This window comes from Triticum dicoccoides, chromosome 4B (assembly GCF_002162155.2).
Source record: "Triticum dicoccoides isolate Atlit2015 ecotype Zavitan chromosome 4B, WEW_v2.0, whole genome shotgun sequence".
NCBI classification, from domain to species: Eukaryota; Viridiplantae; Streptophyta; class Magnoliopsida; order Poales; family Poaceae; genus Triticum; species Triticum dicoccoides.
The window spans coordinates 412,066,831-412,078,830 of record NC_041387.1 but is presented as its reverse complement, the minus strand read 5'-3'; positions in this window follow the sequence as shown (position 1 = coordinate 412,078,830).

Here is a 12,000-nt window from a genome sequence, read left to right as displayed (position 1 = left end):
GCCCGTGCTAAAGGTGGCAACAGTTAAGCCCAACGTGACTTTGGGCCTGTTAAAGGCCTGTCATGTAATTAGGCCCGTTGATGCCTGTACTAAGCTTTCGGCCTCTTAAAGGCCCATGATATCAGCGGGCCAACTAAGGCCCGAGATATGTTTTGGCCTGGTAACGGCCCGTGAGCTAACTGGGCCCAAAACAGCCCGGTCTACATTTCGGCTTGCTGAAGGCCCGTCGATGACTAGTGAAAATTGAGGCCCAACATGCATTTTGGCCTGCTAAAGGCCCGTGGTTTCATCTCGGCCGTAACAGGCCAGTACAATATTCAGCCTGTTAATGGCCCAACGCTACCTGGGCCGAACTAAGCGCTGGGTCGACAAAAGGCCCAACTAAAATATAGGCCGGTGTAAGTTTGGGCCTGGTGCAATGTGTGAAGGCCCCAATCATTCGGGCCCAAGAAAGACGTAGGCCGGCCCAATTGTAGCCCGCTAAAAACCGGCCCGCTAGAGTTGAATGTTTTGGCCCGGTCGACTACATCTGATTTTTTTTCAGATAGCGAAAGATGGCAGTAACTAGTAGGAATTAAGAACAAACCTACTCTATACAATAAATAAATTACGGCATAGTAACTAAGAATAAACCTACACTATACAATAAAGGATTTAAGGTATATTACATCCACTAGGCATCGAAGTTCGCCACCAGTGATCATAGAGCACAACGAAGAAGCAGATTACAAAAACTGGGCACCATTGCAGCGTAACAAAATAATACTGAAGCGAGACCACTTCGAAGACAGTTCAAGAAAGGTTAGCCTTGCTGGGGAACTGCTACGCAAGCTGCTGAGCAAGGCTGTGAGACTGGCCTAGCATGTCGGTCATAGCTTCCAGGTGTAGCTGTTTAGCGATGAGGTTCTCATTGGTGTTCTCCGCAATCTTTCTTAGAGATAGGACTTCAAGTCGGAGTTGAGTTGCAGATCACTGTACTTACATTAACAGCTACTCCCTCTGTCCCATAATATAAGAACGTTTTGTACAGTACACCAGTGTTCAAAACACTCTTGTATTATGGGAAGAGGGATTGGTTCATTTTGTAGCATTCTGCATCTTATCTCCCTCGCCCACTATTTACTAAAAAAGATCAGACCTATATTTAGTCTTACCAACGAGTAGAATACACAGACAATGCCAGTGCAGAAGTGTAGCCCATTGCTCTTGTCAGTACATTTTGTCCTGTAACGCTTGCACTTCCAGGGATTGGTAGTTGACTATGTAGCATCAATTTGCATCTTATCTTCATTATCCTCTATCCCTTCCAGTATTATCATATCTGTAATTACTCTCTACAAACTGTAGAGTACAGGCAATGCTTATGAAGAAGATTCTGTGCTGAAATTCTTGAGTTATCCTTCCCTTGACATGGAGAAGGGCATTATAAAGCCGGTGTTAACTGTTAATGTAAGTCAGTCCTTCTAAAGCCTTTATCCTCAACTGTTGTTTAATTTGCTCATACTCCCTATCGTTTACTGCTGTTTAGTTTGCTATTTCTACCAAAATGCATGTTCGTAAGAACCGTAAGTTCTAAGTTTTACTTGTAAAACCAAATTCCTTATTCATACCATGCACATTACTTAATACTCCCTATATGTATGCTTGGTTTTGTGGATCTATAATCCAATGTGTGGTGAAGCAGCCCACGTTTGCACCTTGTCATCTCCTGTTTTATCTTACTGATTTGGCTGGTGATATGAACAACATACCATGCACATTATCCAAAATAGATACAATGATTTTCTTTGCCCTTCATCTATGCTTGTTATGTTGACATGGTAATCCAGTAGTGTGGTGAAGCTCCCCGCATTATGAACAATGCCAAATTATGTTATTGATATTTTGAACTTACTCTTTATTTTCTAATTTGAAATTGGATAGAATTGACAGAACAATTATCATCTTTGTTTATACACGTGCAAAACCTGTCATCTCTCTGCTTTGTTTCAGGGTGATACGCCTGATGGCATGCACAAGTCTGCTGAAGGCTGTGAGACAAACCCAACATATATTGCAGCAAAGAAGGCAAAACATCTTGAAGATAGCGAGACAACCCCAAAGTCTTGTCTTGATGTAGTGTTCAAGTTACTTGAGACTAACAGTCAGACAAGCTCACAGAATTCATTGTCTGAATCAGTTCGACTTCTTCAGTCCCAAGTTCTAGCAGAAAGGCATTAGACCACGTTCAGTCCTTACAAGAGGACTGCAGAGCTAAACCTCTTCAAAAGCATTGGGTTGATTCTAAATTTGTGTAAGAGTCCATACGGATCTTATAATGTCTACCAAATGGACAATTACGAGGCTAACATGTGCAGTGATGCTACATAATCAAACAGCTATGAAAGTAAGTATGGTCATACAGGGCAAGAGGTACTCACAAGAGCAATGCAGTGTGCAGTATAGTTGCGAGATTCTGTGGTCCCTTGAGAACGAATGTTCTTCTGCTAACAGTTTTCATACAAGTGAGACATTAAGGCAAATGCAGAAATGTAGTTCAAATTGTGATGTGATATCATAGACAGTACCTTATGCTGCAGCCGAGACCAATGTGTAACAAGATTATTCCAGTCACCGTCGGATAAATGTAGCACCGGAGACTTTACAGAAATCTCGTTCAGAGGCTTGCCATCGAAGTGCGCTTGCCTCAGGTAGGAACGATACTTCATCAACGAGTGCTTGAAAAGCGCAACCAACCCTTGCTCGTCATCACAATCCAGTTTGCTCCTCGCCTATTTAAAAGAATGAAATCTTGTGTCTTCTGTCAGTAGAAACATATGCAGTAATGACCATGAATAACATTAGTACATTACTTACGCATAAGTTGTGGAGGAAGACTAGAAATTGTTCTGTGTCTGTGGTACAATCTTTGCATGAAGGAAAGATGCGCACAAAGTTCCTGACAACAACATAAGCTTTGTCTTCTAAACTGGGAAGAAATGGAACAGGGGTCCTATTTGCTGCAATTGGGGCTCTCTCTGGTTTGAAAAGGGATTTGGCAACTGGATTTGGTGTACTCTTTGCTGGAATGGGGGGTTTTGCGTCGTACAGCTGGTGCTATGTCAACTGGCATAATCATACTGTTTGCTGCAGTTGGGGTCTGCTGAGTTGGGGCATCAGAAATGACCAGCGTAGTAGGGCTAGAGTCTGGTAGAGTTGGGGTATTTTGTGGGTCAGGTGATATTGCAACTACACCTAATGGGCTATTTGATTTATCAGGTGCCCCTACCTTTTCCAAATACTTTGCTTGTGCTCCTCCATGATCAGCAATCGCCCTCTTCCTTTTGAACGTCTGATACACAAGAACATCATTTGAATGGATAAATATGGTATGATGACAGATGGAATATGTACTGAAAATGGATAGGCAGGGCGTATTCACATACACAATGTGTAAACTAAGCTAATGGCAGTTCAACAAAGTAGAAGCAATGCAAAGCATCAGTTGCAAGATATGTGCGAGCAATGTAACCTTGGAAAGTTAGAGCAAGTACCTTGATGGGTGAATAAGATAGGGCATCTTCCTCTGACTCCTCCACTAGGGAGCTACATTGACTTAGGTCTCCCTCTAGCTCAGAATCATTGTTAGGATCATATTCTGAGCATGAATCTGTAGGTGGAGAGCATTTGCATTGCATTGCATCCAGACTTGATTTTAGTCCCTTTATGCCAAGTTTGACAGCCATGGCATTGTTCTGCTTTATTCTTTTCATGCGAGCAAGCTCATAATCATTATGATGCTGTTCAGAATCTGAGATTCATGAAAACATAAAAAGTAGTCAGATTATCTTTGGAATGCATTGCGGATTCAACTCGGAGAGTGTCTCCCTATAAACCCCTACATATGCAAAGTTCACCTCCCCAACTGTGCTGACCAGACCACACATAGAAATACAAACCCCTTATGTCTCTATAACAGGCAGGCACACATTTCAAAACTGAAGTAGGAACATTAGAATCATATGAAATTTTTATTTGAACAAATAAACTAAGCAATTATGAGTGGCGTTATCGGCGTTCTGGGAATGGGGGTCCCCAGACTTGCCTGCCTGCGGCCTGCAGCGTGGCTCAAAGGGGGCCCAGCATGGCCCATCTTCATCAACACAAGCTCAAGACCCTCGCGAGGGGCCAAGCCTCGCGGGGCGGACGACAAGGAGCTTCCTCAGGCACGGCCTCATCAGGCTGGCTCACGAGGAGGCGGAGAGTTCAAGGCAGGGTACCTCGCGAGGTGCCCATGACGCAAGCCATGACGACCAAGGGCGCCAGTCGGGCGCCAGCCCGCGCAGTGTCCCCCTTTCCTCTTTGGTGCAAAGGGAGCAAGCGCGGGCGAGAGCATCAAGCAAAGGCATCCATTTCGGTGCAACAAGACCAAGACCAGTCCAACGGCAGGATGGAGGTCACCGTGGAGCCCAAGCCGGCGTCATCACCAGAGCCTTTAACAGGCGAGGACCAACTTTAGTTAGGATAAGTGTACCCGCTGTTCCCCTTCAAAATGGCCAATTGTTGGCGCCCTTCCCGCTCAATATTTGGGAAGAGGCCCAAGGCCTTTGCCTATAAATAGGACTAGCCACCCCCGGGATAGGGAGAGACCTGATCGAGAACCCAAGAGCCAGAACCAAGTAGCACCAACCAAGAACAGACCCTCGCGAGGCTGTTCTTCCTTGTATTGTTCATCATCAGCCCGAGAGGCAATCCACCACGCCACACACTGGAGTAGGGTATTACACTGCAATGGTGGCCTGAACTAGTATAAACCCTGTGTCTCTTGTGTTGATCTTTTGGTAGTTTAGATGCCAGCGATTTGGCGAGGAGCAGGTAGGAAGAGGGCGTAATCTCCGCGCGCACCCTAGAGTTCGAACCTCAAGGGACTGCCGGAACCCGAAATCTGATATTTGGCGCGCCAGGTAGGGGTGCGCCGGAATTCGCCTTCCGTCGTCATGGTCTTCTCCGACCATCGCATCCATGGCTGACGCACGTCGGGCTCGCGCCGAGCGCCGCGCCGCCCTCGCTTCTCGCGTCGCCCAGACGGCCCCCGTCGGCAGGCGCCCCCGTCGTTCCCCGTCACCCGCCGTCAACGCCGCCACCGGACCGGCGGGGAACGAGCAGCAAGCATCGTCCCAGCACCCATCCATGAGGCGAGATGGCTGCACTGCTACACCCTCGCTCACTCATGCTGGTTCTTCGTCTCGCGCGCCCCGCGCGGCCATGGAGGCTCGAGCTGCGCTCATCGCGGCAAACAAGCTCCTGCGCTACCGCCCAATCGACGACGTCTACGAGGAGTGTCTCGACCGAGTCGCTGAGCTCGTCCGTGCTGCTGGGGGCTCCCCCGCGCCGTCCTTCTCGCTGCACCGCGCCCCGCCCTGCGTGGGCAATGAAGCTCCTGGGGCGCCTCAGCCGCCTCCCCCTCGAGAAGGCGCCCTGGCTCCAAGGCGCGCGGCCCCTGAGCGGAACCCGCTCCATCAGGCGCTAGCGCGGCAAGAGCAGAGCTGCCAAGAAGTCCCACGCCCTCAAGAAGCTGCTCGAGCGCTCCCTGCTCCGGCGCGTCAAGACCCCGCGCTGCTCCCAGCTGCAGTGCATGGGGACCCACAGGACCAAGCTCTTCGTCGCCCAAGGCCTCCTGTGGCCATAGCGGGCTGCCGCGCCTTCACCCCCGAGCTACGCAGCGTCGCGTGGCCCGACAAGTTCAAGCCAGACCTGCCTCCCCGCTACGACGCCACGGCTGACCCTACAGAGTCCCTGCAGCTCTACGAGTTGGGCATCGAGGACGCCAACGGAGACGAGAAGGTCATGGCAAACTAGCTTCCCATGGCGCTCAAGGACGGGGCCCGCACCTGGCTCCTGAATCTGGCACCAGGCACGATCTCCTCCTGGGACGAGATGCGCACCCGCTTCATCGCCAACTTCCAGGGTACTCGCGACCGGCCACCCGCCGTGAGCGACATGCACCGTATCAAGTAGCAGCCAGGGGAGACCCTGCAGAAGTACATCCAGCGCTTCAACAACGCGCCCCTCAAGATCCCCAAGGTGACCGAGGAAGCCATCATCTCAGCCTTCTCCGACGGTGTGCGCGACGTTAAGATGAAGGAGGAGCTGGCGATGCATGAAGACTTGTGCACCTCCTTGGAGCTGTTCAACTTGGCAACCAAGTGCACCAGGGCTGAGGAGGGGCGCCTCTCCCTCCTCGAGCTGCCTGCCGCAGATCCAGAAGAGAAGAAGCCCAAGGCCAAGGACGTGAAGCGCAAGGGGGCTGCCGTGCTCGCGGCAGAGCCACACACCAAGCGGGGCAGAGATCAGCCCGAACCCTCCAAGGGCAGTCGGTACTGCGTGTACCACGACCTCCACACCCACAACACCAATGAATGCCAAGAGCTCCGGGCCGTGCATGAAGGAAGGGTCGGCCGGCGTCCCGACCGCAACGACCGGGGTTACTGCCGAGGAGGAGGAAGGAACCCAGGATGCTGGGAAGACCGCGGCCCACGCCAAGGGTGGCGTGACCAACCTCGCGAGGATCGCTGGCAGGACCCGCCTCGCGAGGGAGGCTGGAGGGATCAGCCTCGCGAGGATCGCCCGCAAGGGAACGCATGCCTCCCTCCGCTGCCGCCACAGCCAAGGACAAACGAGGACCGTCATCAGGACGAGGGGGCTGGGAGCTTCCAGGAGCCACGCGCGATCGTCTGCATCCTGGGCGGAGCTCAAGCCCCAGCCTCCCAGCGCATCTTCAAGCAGTTCGCCCGCGAAGTAAATGCAGCCCTTCCCAAGCTCGAGGCCACACGCCCTCTCAGGTGGTCGGCATGCGCCATCACGTTCAGCTCTGCGGATCAGCTCAAGTGCGCAGCCACAGTCGGAGTCCTCCCGATGCTTTGTTCCCCAATCATCAGCAACGTGCTAGTCACCAAGACCCTCATCGACGGCGGGGCAGGACTCAACGTCCTGTCTGTGGAAACGTTCAAAAACCTCCAAGTGCCCTACAATCAGCTTCAGCCAACCAAGCCTTTATCCGGAGTCACCGACGGCTCCATGGTCCCGATCGGGCAGGTTCGCCTCCCTGTCACCTTCGGGGCACGCGACAACTACCGCACCGAGCTCATTGACTTCGACGTCGCCCACATTCGCCTGCCATACAACGCCCATCCTCGGGTACCCAGCGCTGGCCAAGTTCATGGTCGTAACCCACCACGGCTACAACATCCTCAAGATGCCAGGAAGTGGCGGAGTCATCACGGTGCCCTGCGAAGAGAGAGACGCAGTGTGCTCCCTGGAGCGGGCCTTTCAGGCTGCATCACTGGAAGACCCGGACCGCATTAGCAGGAAGCTTCCCGAGGCCGCCCCCAAGAAGAAGAAAACATCATCCGGCCCGGCCCATCAGGACGTAGGCCCCTCAGGGCCCGCGCTTGCTCAGGGGGAACCTCCTTCTATCGCATAGGGAGGCGCGCCCGGCGCCCCCTCAGGCAGGGCTCGAGGGCTCTCCCCTGGAGGGCCGCCGACCTCACCAAGGTCACGAGGGAGGCACTTGGGCACCACGTGGAGGCGTGTTTCGAAGCACGTTTCCCTCAAGAAGGGGCAAGGCAAGGAGGGCCAAGCCCTCAGGAGTTCGTCAGCAAGGCCATTCAGGAGCTACAGGAGTCAAGAGTCATGAGAGGCAGCTGCCGCCTACCCGCTGTGGCCCCCCATCCAGGCGAGGATGGTGGGCTGCACGTCTGCATCGACATACCAGGGCTCAACCAAGCCACGTCTCAGAAGCGCCTCTGGCCTTCACAAGTGGGACGCTGCGAGGGTCCGCCCCACAGCTACGTTCGCATGCCCTATGGCTTGCCGAACGCGGCTGCCGCGTACCAGCGCCTCATGAGGGCCATCCTGGAGGCTCAAGAGGTCAGGCGTTCCGCAGCCCTGGTGGAGATGGAGATGGTCCGCGAGGAGCCACCAGCGCCTCTGGAGCCTCCCGAGGCCCCAGGGCCTGGGGGCTCGTGAGGATCGGCTCCCGCAGCCCACCGAGTCTGCTACATCAGCACCCCTTTGTCTTCAGCATCATCAGGTGACATCTTTCAAGTTTCATTTCCAGCTGGGAGCGCCGTCAGGGCCGCATTATTCCCGGGCCGCGTGGGTTTGTCCCTACGGTGTGTATCCCTTTTATTTCATGTTCTTAGCTTACTCTGCTGGGGGCGCCCCTCGGGCTGCATTATCCCCAAGCCGCTCGGGCCAGACCTAGTGGCATGTACCCCTTTTTTGCATTCATCTTAGGGCCATGCTTTCGACCCATCATGCTTGTTATTTGGTGCCTGTTCACGGTACCTTTTCTTCTTGGATGTCGAAAGCTTGCGCGTTAAAGGGGGGGTGCCTGAGCATCGCGACTCAGGGCTCCTACCGGCTCTATGGCCCTCACCCTCTGGTCTTGTCCACGGCATCGCGACCTGGCATACCAGCGACGGCTGAGACCAGCCCGAGAGCCGGGATCCGAGGACATAGAGTTTCGACATCTAACCCAGCTTGCGCGTTAAAGGGGCGGTGCCTGAGCATCACGACTCAGGGCTCCTACCGGCTCTCCAGCCCTCACCCTCTGGTCTTGTCCACGGCATCGCGACCTGGCATACCAGCGACGGCTGAGACCAGCCCGAGAGCCAGGACCCGAGGACGTAGAGTTTCGACATCTAACCCAGCTTGCGCGTTAAAGGGGGGGGGTGCCTGAGCATCGCGACTCGGGGCTCCTACCGGCTCTCCGGCCCTCACCCGATGGTCTTGTCCACGGCATCGCGACCTGGCATACCAGCGACGGCTGAGACCAGCCTGAGAGCCGGGACCCGAGGGCGTAGAGCACCGGCATCTAGCCAAATTTGCAGGAACACACTCCAAGATAAGGCCCAGAGCCAGGCGCAACCCGCCTTGAGGTAGGGCCCCGTGAGTCCCGCGCTGGCTCACGGGTGCCTAGATACACCTCGTCAAGCGCTACCGTGCCGGCCACGTGTCAGGGTGGGGTTGTATACGCCCCGGGGGCTCCTCCCGGAGGGGAGCCCCTCCCACGCACCAGTGGAAGCACCATGCTCCGTGCTGGCTGACGACACTGCCAAGGAGTGGCTATGCCCGTACACATACAGAAGTGCTATGCTTCGCGCTGGTGATAAACAACTGAGGGTGCCCCCGGGCCGCATCAACCTCAGGGAGCCCAGAGCTCAGTGTCTAGCATCATCGCAACGCCTCCCCTCGGGAGTGCCGCGCGAGGGGGCTGGGCACGGGGGCTACGCCTGGGTCACGCCTAGACGCACGCCACCCAGCCAGGCCCCCCGGGCCTGGTTCGTCGCACGTCCCTCCCCGAGCAGAGCCAAGGTACGAAGGCCATTTGAGCGTCAAGGGGGACTCCTGAGCATCGCGATCAGGAGCCTAACTGGTCACGTAGCCCTCACTCCTTAGTTCCGAAAGGCTAACGGCGGTTGAGGTATGCGCGGGGCCGGGCTCTGCAGACGTACAACGGTAGATCCACCCACATCTCACCTCCCTACTTGTTGTTCGAGCGCCAAGGGGGACTCCTGAGCATCGCGACTCAGGAGCCTAACTTGTCACGTAGCCCCTCACTCCTTGGTCCCGTCCTGGTTTCTGGTCGGGGCTAACGGCGGCTGAGGTATGCGCGGGGCCGGGCTCTGCCGGCGTAGGACTTAAGCAAGTAGGAAGGAAATAGCGCAAATTTCAAGGAATTCAAAAGCAAATATTACAGTCCATACTGTTATCGCAGCACCAAATGCAAGTTTTAACGCCTCCCCGAGGCATGATACATGTGCAGAAACTAAAAGCAGGACAGGAGCCGCGACGGAGTCACTTGCCGCGGTGGAGCTGCGCGGAGCGGGTTCGCCTTGTGGAGCAGCAGGACCAGTAGTGCTCCGCTTTGGCTTGGTGCTGAAGGCCTGGAACTTCCCCAGCAGAGCCTCCGCACGACCCTTCACGGCCTCAGCAGCGGCAGCGGCATGCTCGCCGCTCGCTGGCTCCAGCAGGCTGTCGAGGTCAACGTTGGGGTCACGAAGATAGATGTGGGTGAAGACCCGTGTCAGCGCCGCAGAAGACAAGACGTGTGCCTCGGCCTCAGCCATAGGGCCAAGGCCAAGGGCGACATCTTCAAGAGCACGAACCAGGAAGGGAAGCAGCTTGGCGGGGCCGTCCTCCCTGCCGGCCAGCGGGCTCTCCAGGCCGCTCTCATAAAGCGTCTTCAGTGAAGCGTGGGCCTTCTCCTCCATCTCCGCAAAGGCCACGCGATCCTCGGCAAGAACTCGTGCCTTGCCATCCAGCTCAACCTTCCTCACCTCCAGCTCTTGCTCCAGCGCGCCTAGGCGGTCACGACGCTTCTTGAGCTTGGCGTCCCGGTCCTTGACGGCCGCCTTGCGAGCCTTCATGCCTTCCTCCTGCTCTTGACGAAGGCGGGTCTCCTCGGCGAGCCGGTCCTGCAGGCCCTTCAGCTCGCTCTCCAGCGCCTCGCAGCGACCTCGGATATTAGCCACCTCCCCCAAGGCGGCGTCGTGGGCAGCCTTCGCCCTAAGGACGGCTTGCTTCTCCTCGTCGCAGGCCATCGAAGCTTGGACCAGCGCCGCACGAATTGAAGCATCGGAGCGAATCCAGTCAGAAGCTAGCTCCAAGCGCCCTGCCACTAAACGAGGGTCAGCACCTAGAAGATCCTGCCGCAGATGGTCCAGTTCAGCAACAGCGTGATCCAGAATAGTGGTCGGGGAAGCAGCAGTCGGAGGAGTAGGAGGAGAAGACGGCAGTGTGACCACAGTATCCTGAGGCGGAGCCTGCTGCGCCCCAACGGCTGTGGTGGCGGCATCAGGCAGGGGCACCTCGAGAGTCGCTTGGGCCATGGGGGCTGAGCTCGCCCCAACCGGCTCAGCCAGGCCTCGTGAGGGCGCCCGGGCAGGAGAGGCCCGTGCGTCACGCTCATCTTATTCCGCGGGCAGAGGCGCTGCCATGGATGGAACCTCAGGAGCCCCCTTCGGCTTCTTCGCAGAGGGCGCCAGCCTAACCGGGAGATACGAATGTCAAGCCTCAGCAACAAAACAATAAACAAGACAGGAATCAACCACTTACAAGTCGTCGCTTGCGGGCTCGAGCAGCCTCCGGCCGTACTTGAAGCCCGAGAGCCGGCTGCAAGGATCAGCATCAAGAAGCCCGGGAGCAGGAGACGCGCCTGTGGATCGCTTCGGGGTTGGGGCAGACCCGCGGGGGATCAGCCCGGTCTGGTCCTTCTTCGGGATCTGGGGTAGGCTCCCACCGCCCTGCTCTCCATCATCCTCGTCGTCGTCGCTCAGAGAGAGGCGGAGGGTGCGGGACCTACGCCGGAAGGGGGAGCCCTTGACTCTGCCTCGGAGTCACCCCCCTCTTCCCGCTCCCCTCCTTCCTTCTCTTTGCTGGAGTCGCCGGAGGGCACGTCCACCGGGCCCTCGGGAGCCTCTGCGGGCACGGGCCCATCCCCAATGAAGGCGGGCATGGGCCCCACCACTTGATCCCAGTCCTCGTGGAGGAACAGGGGCGTAGGAGCGCCCTCGAACCTCGCCACGTCGCCCCCAACCAAAGACTGAAGAACCGTAGCCAGATCCTCATCAGCCAAGAGTGCGGGGCTCGGGTGAGGCCTCCACATCGGAAGTGAGTATTGGCGGAGTGGAGCCAGCTGGTGCTCCAAGAACTCCCTCAGCAGCGATGCACCAGTCAGCCTTGCCTCCGCCATGCTGGCCGGCCCCAGATCTGCGTCCATCTTCTCCAACACCGGCTTCGCACGAGGAAGGATCCACAAGCTCCACTCGGGACCAGTCGTTGGAGCTCACGGGGTGACCCGAGTGTAGGGTCAGCCGAGGGTGGATGCGCCCAGCATCCACCAGGACCCACTTGCTCCTGAAGCCCTCAATCCTTTTCCCAGGATTCGAAATAGCGATGGAGCTGCCGTATGCAACGAATCTCGCACACATAGAGACGGAACCACGAGAGGTCCGG